Source organism: Mytilus trossulus, chromosome 7, assembly GCF_036588685.1.
Source record: "Mytilus trossulus isolate FHL-02 chromosome 7, PNRI_Mtr1.1.1.hap1, whole genome shotgun sequence".
Classification (NCBI taxonomy): Eukaryota; Metazoa; Mollusca; class Bivalvia; order Mytilida; family Mytilidae; genus Mytilus; species Mytilus trossulus.
The window spans coordinates 5,166,226-5,182,472 of NC_086379.1; positions in this window are offsets into that span (position 1 = coordinate 5,166,226).

Consider the following 16,247-nt stretch of genomic DNA (forward strand, 5'->3'; position numbering starts at 1 on the left):
ATTATGAATACAGAAACAAAAACATGATGATACAATGTAATATGTTTTATAAATGTATAATAAGTTATACGACAATAAAATTATCCACAACTCTCTTATTACATATTCGTCAGTAAAACTAACACTCTCGAGATAAACACAGATCAAACTGTATTAAAAAACATGCACTAAAACTTTACTGAAAATGTTATGTAAACCGTCGAAAAACTAAGCTTAAACCCCAATATTTGAAAGGCTGTTAATGTATTGAAACTGTTTAATCCCTTTGACAAATGCATATCGATATCGACGCTTTTCATGTTGTCAGATAGTTATCAGTATTAGTTTATCAGCTGTATTAAAACCATGAAACTGTGCAGACGACTTTGTTCTCTATGTGCCATATACTTATCAGCTATCTTCAAACGACCATCTTCGAAGTTATACCTCAGGCAGCATACTTTGCAATATACTATATGACACAAGTTGCTTTCTAAAAAAAACATTACGTGAACCCGAACCATCAGACCGATCATCCAAAAGTTGTACAAAATATTTGATTTTGATTTGATATAAAGGGTTGTAAGAAGAATAAGGAAATAATGATGTTAAAACAACCTTTTTTTTAAAACAGATTGTTGCATAAATCAAGTAAAACACTGTTGTATTGTTTGATGTGAAAATTGTATACATTTTCAATTAAAATATACCTTTATAGAATTTAAAATTGTATCCAATTGCAATCCACAGTTTCAGTAAACATTATATTTGAAGCAAGCCGCCATTCCAGCATTTAGGTTCCTTTATAAACGGATTTTTTTTTAATCTTTCCTTCCGTTAACTTTTGTTTATTGGATACATTCAACTATTCTGAAACCCATTATTAAAGATGTCAGTACTCTGTGTCATGTAACTTATACGAAGGTTTTGTGTCTTATTCTTGGGAGTAACACACTTACTTTATGAAGATATCGTACAAACTATTTTGGTCTCATAAACATTTCAAATTTTAAGGGTTTTCTTCAGCATGTTTCGTAAATTTAATCAATCCAGTCATCCTACAGAAAAAACTTAGTTTTGAAGAATGTTTTATTTTCAAAAGTTACATAACTACATAAACAGACTCTTAAAAGAACAAGTGTATATGCAAATGTATGTTCGGTCTCGTAAATTCATCAAAGATACCATATTTTAATAATGTACGCAATGTGTAATTTCCAACAAATCTAAAGCTTATATTAATTATTTCTTAAATGCATGCAGAAACTTATACTACACCGATAAAAATGACATAAATAGTGTGATGATAGTAAATGAATGACTGAATAAAAGTATAATATTAATTATGTTTTTGTAAGATTAGACATGTTCAAGGATTTGACATCCCTTAAAGTTGAAACCATTCAATTATTTTTCGTGTTTACATTCACAACAGTTTAAATATTTTAGATGTCAATTTTTTTTTTCGTGAATCCCTCAAGATTGTTGCATATGGTTTTCATGAATGTATTCACTACTCAAATTTGGCAAACATAACATGAAATATAGATTTCCGTTTCTCTTTTTTCTATTAATGACACTAAATATCGTTATAGTTATTTACTTCCTGCTCTCCGATATTTGCTCATGAAATCCAAATATACTCTTGGGTGTAAGATCTTGCAAGTATATTATTCCCAGGTTTATTGCTATAATGTATGATATTTAAAAGCTTTATTATAAGATAGTATACAAACACAAGGCGTACAGGAAACCATTCCTAGCTTAATTGTCTTTTATTACTTTGGCATTATATTTAATATGCGTATGTTATATCAAAAGGCAAATCGGTTGGTTAATATAAATTAGTTTTTACTGCAATCTAACCTTTTTTAGCTCACCTGGCCCTAATGGCCAAGTGAGCTCTTCTCATAACTTTGCGTCCGTCGTCGTCCGGCGTCGTCTGCTAATTTTTACAAAAATGTATTCCTCTGAAACTATTGGGCCAAATTTAACCAAACTTGGCCACAATCATTACAGTCAGGATCCTACTTCGTCAAAATTATCTCCCCATTACGCCAGTTCATTTTCACAATCGTAGAAATGGAAGCCATTGTAGCGATGACGCGCTACCAATTTTGCTCATGGAAACCGATAAATGTTTCCACATTGCCCCAATACGATCCTTATATGTCAGTTATATTTTAAAAGACAAATGTATCAATCAGCTAATGAGCGTCAGTTAATGATATTGTCTGCATTGATTCAACTTAAAACTATTGTCTGGTCGGTTGTCAGGAAGAATTTTCGAAAAATCATAAATATTTAAAAAAAATTCTAATTAAATATTTCGTGGAAGGACAGACTAGATTTTTTTAGTGGTTGAAGACTATAAACACTAGTTATCACACACATAAAATTAGAATTTTTCGAAGATATGCATTTTCATCATCCAACTTTTAAGACTGTCGTCACGTACTTTCAGTAAAAAATAGCTATTAGAACACACCTTCCCTTTTTTGTGACTCATTAGATAGATATTTCTTTTGACCCATATATTTCATCTTTAAGTACTGTTATTTTTTTGTGTTATAAAGTCAACCTGTAGCTTTAATATATAAAAATGATAGAATCTGAAGCGAGACGATGTATGAAATATTCTTACTTTATACGATATCAAGACAAAATACTCAACTCAAACACGCCCTTACATAAAAAGGTGCACTCGATTTTCTCTTTTCGATACAATTGTCACCTATTTTTTTTAATTTTTTTTTAGTCATATAAAGGAAGGGCAGACACCGAAATTACTGAACTAATAGATTGATATGTTTTCCGTCCGTGGTAAAAAAAAAATAAAAATCGGAGGGTTACGCATTTTCGTCATCCAACTTGAAAGATACCTATGTCGTCGACTTGATATCTAATTGTTCTGCTTAACTATGTACTAGATAAATTGAAAACTTATGCAAATGGTGTGTTTGAAATAAAACACCTCGTTATTGAGAAGAAAATTGCAGTTTTGTTTGTTTCTATTAACTTTTAAAAAATGTGTTACTATAGTAAACAATACAGTAAACATTTATTGCCTTCTCTAATAAAGAGCTTCGATTCTTTTGTTCTGTTTTAACCTGGTTTCTGACTGATTATTGGGGTATCTAGTTTAAAAATGTGTCAAGTGACCCGGTCAAGCAACCAAGATGGCCGCCATGGCTAAAAATAGAACATAGGGGTAAAATGCAGTTTTTGGCTTATAACTCAAAAACCAAAGCAGTTAGAGCAAATCTGACATGGAGTAAAATTGTTTATCAGGTCAAGATCTAGCTGCCCTGAAATTTTCAGACAAATCGGACAACCGTTGTTGGGTTGCTGCCCCTCAATTGTTAATTTTAAGGAAATTTTGCTGTTTTTTGGTTATTATCTTGAATATTATTATAGATAGAGATAAACTGTAAACTGCAATAATGTTCAGCAAAGTAAGATTTACAAATAAGTCAACATGACCGAAATGGTCAGTTAACCCCTTTAGGAGTTATTGCTCTTTATAGTTAATTTTTAACCATTTTTCGTAAATCTTAGTAATCTTTTACAAAAATCTTCTCCTCTGAAACTACTAGGCCAAATTAATCCAAACTTGGCCACACTCATTAATGGGGTATCTAGTCTTACAAATGTGTGGCGTGACCTGGTCAACCAAGCAAGATGCCCGCCATGGCTAAAAATAGAACATAGGGGTGAAATGTAGATTTTGGCTTATATCTCTGAAACCAAAGCATTTAAAGCAAATCTGACATGGGGTAAAATTGTTAATCAAGTGAAAATATATCTGCCCTGAAACTTTCAAATGAATTTGACAACCGGTTGTTGGGTTGCTGCCCCGAAATAAGTTATTTGAAGGAAATTTTGGAGATTTTGGTTATTATCTTGAATATTATTATAGAAAGAGATAAACTGTAAACAGAAATAATGTTCAGCAAAATATTATGTAAGATCTACAAAAAAGTCAACCTGACAAAATTATCAGTTGACCCCTTAAGGAATTATTGCCCTTTATAGTCAATTTGACCAATTTTTCGTACAATTTTGTAATCTTTTACAAAAATCTTCTCCGCTGAAACTACTGGGCCACATTAAAACGAACTTGGCCACAATCATTAATGGGGTATCTAGTTTAAAAATGTGTGGCGCGACCTGGTCAACCAACCAAGATGGCCACCATGGCCAAAAATAGAACATTGAGGTGAAATGTAGATTTTGGCTTATATCTCTGAAACTAAAGCATTTAGACAAAATCTGACACGAAGTAAAATTGTTTATCAGGTCAGGATCTAGCTGCCCTGAAATTTTCAGACAAATCGGACAACCGTTGTTGGGTTGCTGCCCCTCAATTTTTAATTTTAAGGAAATTTTGCTGTTTTTTGGTTATTATCTTGAATATTATTATAGATAGAGATAAACTGTAAACTGCAATAATGTTCAGCAAAGTAAGATTTACAAATAAGTCAACTTGACCGAAATGGTCAGTTAACCCCTTTAGGAGTTATTGCTCTTTATAGTCAATTTTTAACCATTTTTCGTAAATCTTAGTAATCTTTTACAAAAATCTTCTCCTCTGAAACTACTAGGCCAAATTAATCCAAACTTGGCCACACTCATTAATGGGGTATCTAGTCTTACAAATGTGTGGCGTGACCTGGTCAACCAAGCAAGATGCCCGCCATGGCTAAAAATAGAACAAAGGGGTGAAATGTAGATTTTGGCTTATATCTCTGAAACCAAAGCATTTAAAGCAAATCTGACATGGGGTAAAATTGTTAATCAAGTGAAAATATATCTGCCCTTAAACTTTCAAATGAATTTGACAACCGGTTGTTGGGTTGCTGCCCCGAAATAAGTTATTTGAAGGAAATTTTGGAGATTTTGGTTATTATCTTGAATATTATTATAGAAAGAGATAAACTGTAAACAGAAATAATGTTCAGCAAAATATTATGTAAGATCTACAAAAAAGTCAACCTGACAAAATTATCAGTTGACCCCTTAAGGAATTATTGCCCTTTATAGTCAATTTGACCAATTTTTCGTACATTTTTGTAATCTTTTACAAAAATCTTCTCCGCTGAAACTACTGGGCCACATTAAAACGAACTTCGCCACAATCATTAATGGGGTATCTAGTTTAAAAATGTGTGGCGTGACCTGGTCAACCAACCAAGATGGCCGCCATGGCTAAAAATAGAACATTGAGGTGAAATGTAGATTTTGGCTTATATCTCTGAAACTAAAGCATTTAGACAAAATCTGACACGAAGTAAAAGTGTTTATCAGGTCAAGATCTATCTGCCCTGCAATTTTCAGACAAATCGGACAATTGTTGTTGGGTTGCTGCCCCCGAATTAGTAATTTGAAGGAAATTTTGCCGATTTTGGTTATTATCTTGAATATTATTATAGATAGAGATAAACTGTAAACAGCAATAATGTTCAGCAAAATCAGATCTACAAATAAATCAACATGACAACAATTGTCAATTGACGCCTTAAGGAGTTATTGCCCTTTATAGTCATTTGTTAACATGTTTTTTTTTTTTTTTTTGTTAATTTCTGTAATTTTTTTTTGAAATAATTTCCACTGTAATTACTGGGACAAGTTCATTATAGATAGAGATAATTGTAGCAACACGAATGTTCAATAAAGAAAGATCTACAAACACATCACCATCACCAAAACACCATTTTGTCATGACTTTATCTGTGTCCATTGTTAATATGCACATAGACCAATGTGAGCGACACAGACCTCTAGTTTACTTTCAGATATACAAATGAACGTTAACTGTTGAGGTATAACTGTACATTGTCACATGGTATCATATCCATACAGAGATCGTTTCAGAGACAAAAAGAACTACTTACATGAATGACGGACATTTTCTATACGTTCCGAAGATATCTTAGTGGTCTTTAGAAGATACCAAACACTCACCAGTATTTACATGTTTAACAAGGACAAATCTCCATCTCGGTCACAACAAAACACTTTTTCCATCATTCATAGTATGAAAGATAAATTGGTCTGACCAGAATTTCCCCTCAAAATGGGAATGGGGAAGGACTTTAATTTTGTTTTTACTTCTCCCGTCCGTCCATTTATTTTTTTGTAGATGAAAAGCGCGTTTGGCGTAAATACAAAATTTAATCCTGGTATCTAAGATGAGTTTATTTATTTTACTGTTATGGGGAATATACAAATTAATATGACTGCTATATACGAATTTCATTTCTTGTTAAAAAATTCTTTGTTTGTTTTAAAACTTACAATCTGGTTATTTTTATGAAAAACAAGGATATACGAAAACTGATTAAACGTACTTACATTAATTTGTAGGATCCTTTACTATAGATAATTTAGCTGATCTGTAACAATAACATTTTCATGCCTTATATATCATGTACTGTAGTACGCCGCTAGATTAACACTGACGTGGAAATGTAACACATGACCAGCAAAAGCTCTTTTTTTTTAGAGCCCAGGTGGTCGTGTGGTCTAGCAGGACGGCTGCAGTGCAGGCGATTTGTTGTCACGATATCACAGTAGCATGGGTTCGAATCCCGGCGAGGGAAGAACCAAAAATTTGAGAAAGCAAATTTACAGATCTTACATTGTTGGGTTGATGTTTAGACGAGTTGTATATACATAATGTACACAGCCATGTATCACCATCATTGATGGCGATCCGATGGACACATCTGTTGTAGGGTTATCACTGACTCAGACGTACTTATGAATATAATTATTTTCTGTGACTGTATCTTACATTAATTTGTAGGATCCTTTACTATAGATAATTTAGCTGATCTGTAACAACAACATCTTCATGCCTGATATATCATGTACTGTAGTACGCCGCTAGATTAAAAACTGACGTGGAAAGGTAACACATGCCCACCGGAAGCTTTTTTATTAGAGAGCCCAGGTGGTCGTGTGGTCTAGCGGGACGGCTGCAGTGCAGGCAATTTGGTATCACGATATCACAGTAGCATGGGTTCGAATCCCGGCGAGGGAAGAACCAAAAAATTGCGAAAGCAAATTTACAGATCTAACATTGTTGGGTTGATGTTTAGACGAGTTGTATATACATTATGTACACAACCATGTATCACCATCATTGATGGCGATCCGATGGATACATCTGTTGTAGGGTTGTCACTGACTCAGACGTACTTATGAATATAATTATTTTCTGTGACTGTATCTTACATTAATTTTTTAGGATCCTTTACTATAGATTATTTAGCTGATCTGTAACAATAACATCTTCATGCCTTATATATCATGTACTGTAGTACGCCGCTAGATTAACACTGACGTGGAAATGTAACACATGACCAGCAGAAGCTCTTTTTTTTGAGAGCCCAGGTGGTCGTGTGGTCTAGCAGGACGGCTGCAGTGCAGGCGATTTGGTGTCACGATATCACAGTAGCATGGGTTCGAATCCCGGCGAGGGAAGAACCAAAAATTTGCGAAAGCAAATTTACAGATCTTACATTGTTGGGTTGATGTTTAGACGAGTTGTATATACATAATGTACACAGCCATGTATCACCATCATTGATGGCGATCCGATGGACACATCTGTTGTAGGGTTATCACTGACTCAGACGTACTTATGAATATAATTATTTTCTGTGAATGTATCTTACATTAATTTGTAGGATCCTTTACTATAGATAATTTAGCTGATCTGTAACAATAACATCTTCATGCCTTATATACCATGTACTGTAGTACGCCGCTAGATTAACACTGTCGTGGAAATGTAACACATGACCAGCAAAAGCTCTTTTTTTGAGAGCCCAGGTGGTCGTGTGGTCTAGCAGGACGGCTGCAGTGCAGGCGATTTGGTGTCACGATATCACAGTAGCATGGGTTCGAATCCCGGCGAGGGAAGAACCAAAAATTTGCGAAAGCAAATTTACAGATCTAACATTGTTGAGTTGATGTTTAGACGAGTTGTATATACATTATGTACACAGCCATGTATCACCATCATTGATGGCGATCCGATGGACACATCTGTTGTAGGGTTGTCACTGACTCAGACGTACTTATGAATATAATTATTTTCTGTGACTGTATCTTACATTAATTTTTTAGGGTCCTTTACTATAGATTATTTAGCTGATCTGTAACAATAACATCTTCATGCCTTATATATCATGTACTGTAGTACGCCGCTAGATTAACACTGACGTGGAAATGTAACACATGACCAGCAAAAGCTTTTTTTTTAGAGCCTAGGTGGTCGTGTGGTCTAGCAGGACGGCTGCAGTGCAGGCGATTTGGTGTCATGATATCACAGTAGCATGGGTTCGAATCCCGGCGAGGGAAGAACCAAAAATTTGCGAAAGCAAATTTACAGATCTTACATTGTTGGGTTGATGTTTAGACGAGTTGTATATACATAATGTACACAGCCATGTATCACCATCATTGATGGCGATCCGATGGACACATCTGTTGTAGGGTTATCACTGACTCAGACGTACTTATGAATATAATTATTTTCTGTGACTGTATCTTACATTAATTTGTAGGATCCTTTACTATAGATAATTTAGCTGATCTGTAACAATAACATCTTCATGTCTTATATAGCATGTACTGTAGTACGCCGCTAGATTAACACTGACGTGGAAAGGTAACACATGGCAAGAGAAAGCTCTTTTTTTGAGAGCCCATGTGGTCGTGTGGTCTAGCAGGACGGCTGCAGTGCAGGCGATTTGGTGTAGAGGACATCTACATGAACACTTGTCCTGCGGTAAAAGGCGGAATTGAAAAGGAAATATTGATGAAAATCCAGACTTCCGGTTTGACTTGCATGATGTGCTGACGTGTTTTCATCAGAGAGTGTAATCCAGAAGATATTAAGTGTACCCGCAGGCCATCAAGTTTTGGTGGCCTGCTATTGTTGAAGTTGCTGTTCCAAGTCAGGTATATTCTGAACTTTTGATTGTTATTTTTGAATTTTGAGTGACTTTAGACTTCCCCTTCGCCATGTCTGGTGAGAGGGGAGGCCGTCTTTTAAAAGAACTGACATTAATTGTCGATGTTGCAGACAACAAGAAGGTTGGTGCAAATAGTATTATAGAAGAAGCCGAGGTTTTGTGTGGAGAAGGAAATGTTTTAGCTGTGGTACCCAGAAGTGGTAACTTATATGAAATTACTGTAGCAAATGGTGACGCGGCTGATGAACTCAGTAATGGTCCTTTTGTAATTGGTTCAACGAGATATAATTGCAAAGCGATATATTCAAAAGATAGAGTTGTAAGCTTTATGCACCTGCCGGTCTTTATCTCTGATGATGTGATTAGGGATAAGTTGGAAGCATATAATGTTGAATTAAAATCCCCGATAAAACAACACATGTATGATGGTACGAGTGTGACCGACGGACCTAGGTATGTTGTGGTTAAATTTCCGCCAAATATATCAAGTCTACCGTACACCATGAAGTTTGATTTAGGTAACAATCAACATGAATACATTAAAGTCAAACACGACCACCAATCAAAGGTGTGTTCGAATTGCTTGTCACCTAATCATTTGTATCTGAACTGTCCAAACAATAAGTGTTATCAGTGTCAGAGTTTCGGGCATATATCCAAATATTGTGAAAGCTCCAAATGTATTAAAAGTGGATTTTATCCTCGTAGATGTAAGTGCGAGAAGTCAGATAATTGTACTGCCTCTGAAAATCCTGAAAAAAACGACGAAAAAAAAGACACAGAAACTAAACCAAAACAGCGTGATACCAATGAAAACGAGCATAACGATGAATCCGAACAACCCCTCCAAAAGAAAAGCCGAGTTGAAAATGACACACCTACAAGTGAAACGTTAGAGAAATCTAAACCCGTTATTGACAATTTAAATGCCGATACCGTTATAACCGTTGAAGTACACAACAATGCAGATACCGTTATAAACGTAGATGAACATAACAATGATGAATCCAATGGTGACGAAATAAATATAATCGAGACTGAGATGTGTGAAACAGAAAAACCGTGTGAAACAACGACGACCGAGGTTGCTGATGAAGCAGTTGACAATGAACTTGATTTACTTATTGATAATGACAATGTTGTTAATTCTTTTGATAATAATGTGCCCAGCCCTGGGATATATCTGAAAAGGGGGTACAGATGTTGTGTGTGGTAAAGAGTTAGAGGACATGGAACACAAAAAGTGTACCATGACCTCTGACCCTGATGTATCTATTGACAAATTGAACTTAGAAAATGAGTCTTTGGTTGAAATGACTGATGAAGAAATGGCTAATGAATTAGTGAAATATGGTGGTAGAGCCAGACGTAATCGCATTGTTGTTAGGCCAAATATTCCATATGTTAGAAGACATTCTGTCGGTAATAAGTCGAGTCCCAAAAATATTTAATTTTTCACTTTCAAGGGACAACTTATTTGGTATATTTTTTTCTTGATGGTTCAGTGTGTTTCCATCAATGTTAATGGTTTGTTAGATGTTGCTAAATTTATAAAGTTGTGTGCAATATGTTCTGAAAATAGATATGATATTGTAGCTTTACAGGAAACCTTTTGGAACCCTGATTTTATTGTTGAAAACAAAAAACATCGGAATGGTGAAATTTTTTTTTCATGTTCAGATACAAACAGACAAGGAGTAGCATTTCTTGTTAGTCCAAAGTACAAAAATTATGTCACTGAAATCAAAGGTTTTGATGGTAGATTTATTTATATTCAACTTGAAGTTGATAACAAAATTATCGACATTGTAAATGTATATTGTCCAAATGTCGTCAATGAGAGAGATCTGTTTCTGAAAAAAGTAAATGATAATATACCAAAGTCGGATGATTTGATATTGCTTGGTGACTTCAATCAATCACTATCCCCATTGGATAGGGTTGGAAAACATTTTGAAGATAAAGCTTTTAAATCGCTTAATAATTTATTAGATAGCTTTAACATTTATGATGTGTGGCGCGCTCGATTCCCAACCTCGCGGGTATTTTCTTGGAGACGTGTGATCGAGAACAAATTAGTCCAGAGTCGGATCGATTATATTTTCATTTCTAAAATGTTTACGTCGTTCATTAAAAATGTGTATTATAAACACACAGCTTTTACGGATCATTCGTTTGTTGTATTAAATATCGATTTTTCTTTAATCGAACGCGGGCCGGCTGTGTGGATTTTCAATAATATGCTCCTGGACGACGAAGTGTATGTTGAAAAAATAAACAATTTAATTATAAACGAAAAGAACTGCCGACTTTATAATGAAGCCCCATTAATTTGGATAGATAATTTAAAATATAGAATAAAAAGAGAAACTCAAGTGTATGCTAGAGATAAAAAATGTAGAGAACAAGCTGAATATTTTAAAATACAAAACAAGTTTGATAAAATTTCAAATCTAGCAGCAAATAATTTAGAGTATAATGCGAATGAATATGAAGAAATAAAATCTAAAATGAAAGATTTTGAGGATAAAATATGTAAAGGCGCAAGTCTTAGATCAAAAGCTTACTGGGCTGTTGAAGGCGATAAAAACTCAAAATATTTCCTGCAGTTGGAAAAATTTAGACAAGAAAATAATGCTATTAAAGAATTAGAAAATGATCAAGGCAAATTGCTGACAAAATCTACTGATGTCTTAGATGAAATACAAGATTATTATAAAAATCTGTACTCATGTACGAATATTGATGAATCTAAAATGAAAGAAATTAGCAATTTTCTAACAAATAAAGTTTCTGAAGATGATGTAAATTTTTGTGATTCAGATATAACATTAGAAGAAATCTTTAAAACTTTACATGAAATGAATAAAAACAAAAGTCCTGGTTCTGACGGTTTAACAGTCTCGTTTTATTGTAAATTTTTTCATTTATTTGGTGAAATTTTTCATAAAATTTTTCAAGTCATAGATCAAGAAAAAGTAATGCCTCGTTCAATGAGATTAGGTATGATAACATTGATTTATAAAAAGAAAGGCAAAAGAAATAAAATTTCAAATTAAAGACCCATATCGCTATTAAATGTAGATTATAAAGTCTTGGCACGAATAATGGCAAATAGATTAAAACATGTACTGCCTAAAATAATTTCTCCCAGTCAAACATGTTGCATTTTAGGTAGAGACATTGCTGACACAACTGCAAGTCTGAGAGACATAATTGAATTAATAGAAAATGATAATTTAGAAGGATATTTAATTAAAATAGACCAAGAAAAGGCCTTTGACAGAGTGGACCATAAATATCTATTTCATATTTTAGAAAAGTTTGGATTTGGCCCTCAATTTGTTCAATGGATAAAACTGTTTTATAAAGGAATTAGGAGTACAATAAAATGTAATGGATTTTTGACAAATTATGTGCCAATTTTAAATAGTTTAAGACAGGGGTGTCCAATTTCTGCTCTTTGCTACGTTATAGCAGCTGAACCTCTAGTACAGGCAATTTTGAAAAATAAAAACATAAAAGGAATAGAAATTCCAAATTCAGATAAAAATTCTACCGTTTTTGCGCACGCAGATGACTTTACTTTTACAGTTAAAGATAAACAGTCCATAGATGAAACCTTTAAAGTGTTAAATACTTATAGTGAAGCTTCAGGTGCTAAAATAAACAAACAAAAATCAGAAATAATGTGTTAAGGTTCAGGTTCAATTTCAAATCAGGAATTAACAGATTATGGAATAAAACAAGCTGATGAAGTGACACAAATATTGGGAATTTACATGGGGAAAAATTCTGAAATTTGTGATTATCTAAATTGGGATTCAAAAATAAAAAAGGCAAAAACCATTTTATACTTTTGGTCTAAAAGAGAATTAACGATGCACGGGCGTGCAACAGTTCTGACATCATTAATTATGTCTAGATTTTATTACACTTTAACAGTTTGTCCAATTCCGGAAAAGTACAAAAATGAAATAAAAGCAATAATATTAAAATTTCTTTGGCAAAATAATTCTCATTTAGTAAAATACAAAACAGTAGTTGCGGCTAAAATTGAAGGAGGGTTGAATGTCCCCGACATTCATTTAAGAATGCAAGCTTTTAGATTAAAATTTTTCAGTAAATTTCTAGATTCTAATTGTCATGCACTTTGGAAGAGTACAATGAAATATTTTATAAACAAAATAGAAAATATGAAAATCGCCGAAAATATTGCGTATGCTTGCTTTAATTTAAATCAGATAAAAAACTTACCAAAATTTTACCAAGAAATGATCCAGGCATATCATGCAATTAAATCCAAAGTTGATTTCAACATACACGTCCAGCATATCTATGAAAATCCGTTATTTTGTAATCCGGTTATTAATTTGAAAGGCAAAGCACTGTTGTACAGAGAATTCATAAATTCCGGTATTGTTAAAATCAAAGATATTTGCTACGAATTTATTCCAGGTTTTCTTTCAAAAGATTCAATCATTGAAATAGTACAAGAAAAATACCCAGAATTACGAAGTTGGGTGATCATAAATGCATACGGAAGGATTTTAAATGTAATACCGCAATTGTGGAAAAATGAATTAACGGCAATAAATCCAGTTAATGTTGACAGATTTCCATGTTTAACGGTCGGAACAAATATGACCGAATTCCAGAAGGCTACTACAAAAATTTTCTATAAACTCCTCCTACAAGGGTTTACCGAGCCGCCCACATCAGAAATGTTTTGGTTGAAACACTTCCCTTCAATGTGTTTTCGTGCATTATACCGGGTTGTCAATCAATGTCATATCCCGCCTGAGTGTATTAGTCTAAATTATAGGGTGGCAACAAACACTATATTTACGCTTGATAAATTACAACGTATTAACAAGGTAGATAGTAACATGTGTTTGTCGTGCAAATCAAGCCCTGAGGATATGTTTCACCTTTGGAGTGGTTGTATGTCTCAGATCGATTTCAAACGGTATTTAATTGACATAATACACAATGTACTTTTAAAAGACACACAACATCCAATTATGGATTATGATCAGCTGATCTTACATGGATATTTGGTTAATACAAAAGCAGTTAACACATATTTTGTCAATTTTCTACTAAGTGTTGCAAGATTGTCAATATATAAAGCAAGACAATTAAAAATTTACGAAGAAAAAGATATAGGTACTAAAAGATTATTTATCTTTACAATACACACATATGTTGAATATGAACACACATATTACAAAATGACCAACAAATTAAATCTTTTTATTAAATATTTTGTGGAAAAGAATCCACTGCTGCTGTACACACATGAATCGGGTAACTACAAACTTTTAATTTAAAACGTCCATCAGTAGACGTGAAGGTAGAAAGACATTAAGAGTTATTCCTCTTGTATCAATATGTTTTATTCAGTGCCTGTACGTGATAGACGATATTTTATATTTTAAAATTGATAAATATTTTGAGCTCTCATAGACAATCAATGAATATTATGTTGAGCTCTCATAGACAATCAATGAACAGTATTTCGAGCTCTGTATAGAAAGTAAACATACAATCTAGATGGAATTCTGTTAAGATTTACTAACACATAAATTGGTAAATTAACAAAAATTGTTTTAAATACTAGTGAATTCGGAGACTTGCCGATTCACATTTTATTGTACATATTGTGAATAAAAATTTTATTGAATGAGAAAAAAAAAGCAGGACGGCTGCAGTGCAGGCGATTTGGTGTCACGATATCACAGTAGCATGGGTTCGAATCCCGGCGAGGGAAGAACCAAAAATTTGCGAAAGCAAATTTACAGATCTAACATTGTTGGGTTGATGGTTAGACGAGTTGTATATACATTATGTACACAGCCATGTATCACCTTCATTGATGGCGATCCGATGGATACATCTGTTGTAGGGTTGTCACTGACTCAGACGTACTTATGAATATAATTTTTTTCTGTGACTGTATCTTACGTTAAATTGTTAGGATCCTTTACTATAGATTATTTAGCTGATCTGTAACAATAACATCTTCATGCCTTATATATCATGTACTGTAGTACGCCGCTAGATTAACACTGACGTGGAAATGTAACACATGGCCAGAGAAAGCTCTTTTTTTGAGAGCCCAGGTGGTCGTGTGGTTTAGCAGGACGGCTGCAGTGCAGGCGATTTGATGTCACAATATCACAGTAGCATGGGTGCGAATCCCGGCGAGGTAAGAACCAAAAATTTGTGAAAGAAAATTTACAGATCTAACATTGTTGGGTTGATGTTTAGACGAGTTGTATATACATTATGTACACAGCCATGTATCACCATCATTGATGGCTATCCGATGGATACATCTGTTGTAGGGTTGTCACTGACTCAGACGTACTTATGAATATAATTATTTTCTTTGACTGTATCTTACGTTAATTTGTAGGATCATTTACTATATATTATTTAGCTGATCTGTAACAATAACATCATCATGCCTTATATATCATGTACTGTAGTACGCCGCTAGATTAACACTGACGTGGAAAGGTAACATATGGCCAGCGCAAGCTCTTTTTTTTTTAGATACCAGGTGGGATTGTGGTCAAGCAGGACGGCTGCAGTGCAGGCGATTTGTTGTCACGATATCACAGTAGCATGGGTTCGAATCCCGGCGAGGGAAGAACCAAAAATTTGCGAAAGCAAATTTACAGATCTAACATTGTTGGGTTGATGTTTAGACGAGTTGTATATACATTATGTACACAGCCATGTATCACCATCATTGATGGCGATCCGATGGACACATCTGTTGTAGGGTTGTCACTGACTCAGACGTACTTATGAATATACTTATTTTCTGTGACTGTATCTTACATTAATTTGTAGGATCCTTTACTATAGATTATTTAGCTGATCTGTAACAATAACATCTTCATGCCTTATATATCATGTACTGTAGTACGCCGCTAGATTAACACTGATGTGGAAAGGTAACACATGGCCAGAGAATGCTCTTTTTTTGAAAGCCCAGGTGGTCGTGTGGTCTAGCAGGACGGCTGCAGTGCAGGCGATTTGGTGTCACGATATCACAGTAGCATTGGTTCGAATTCCGGCGAGGGAAGAACCAAAATTTTGCGAAAGCAAATTAACAGATCTAACATTGTTGGGTTGATGTTTAGACGAGTTGTATATACATTATGTACACAGCCATGTATCACCATCATTGATGGCGATCCGATGGATACATCTGTTGTAGAGTTGCCACTGACTCAGACGCATATATATATATACGGGAATAGTCTC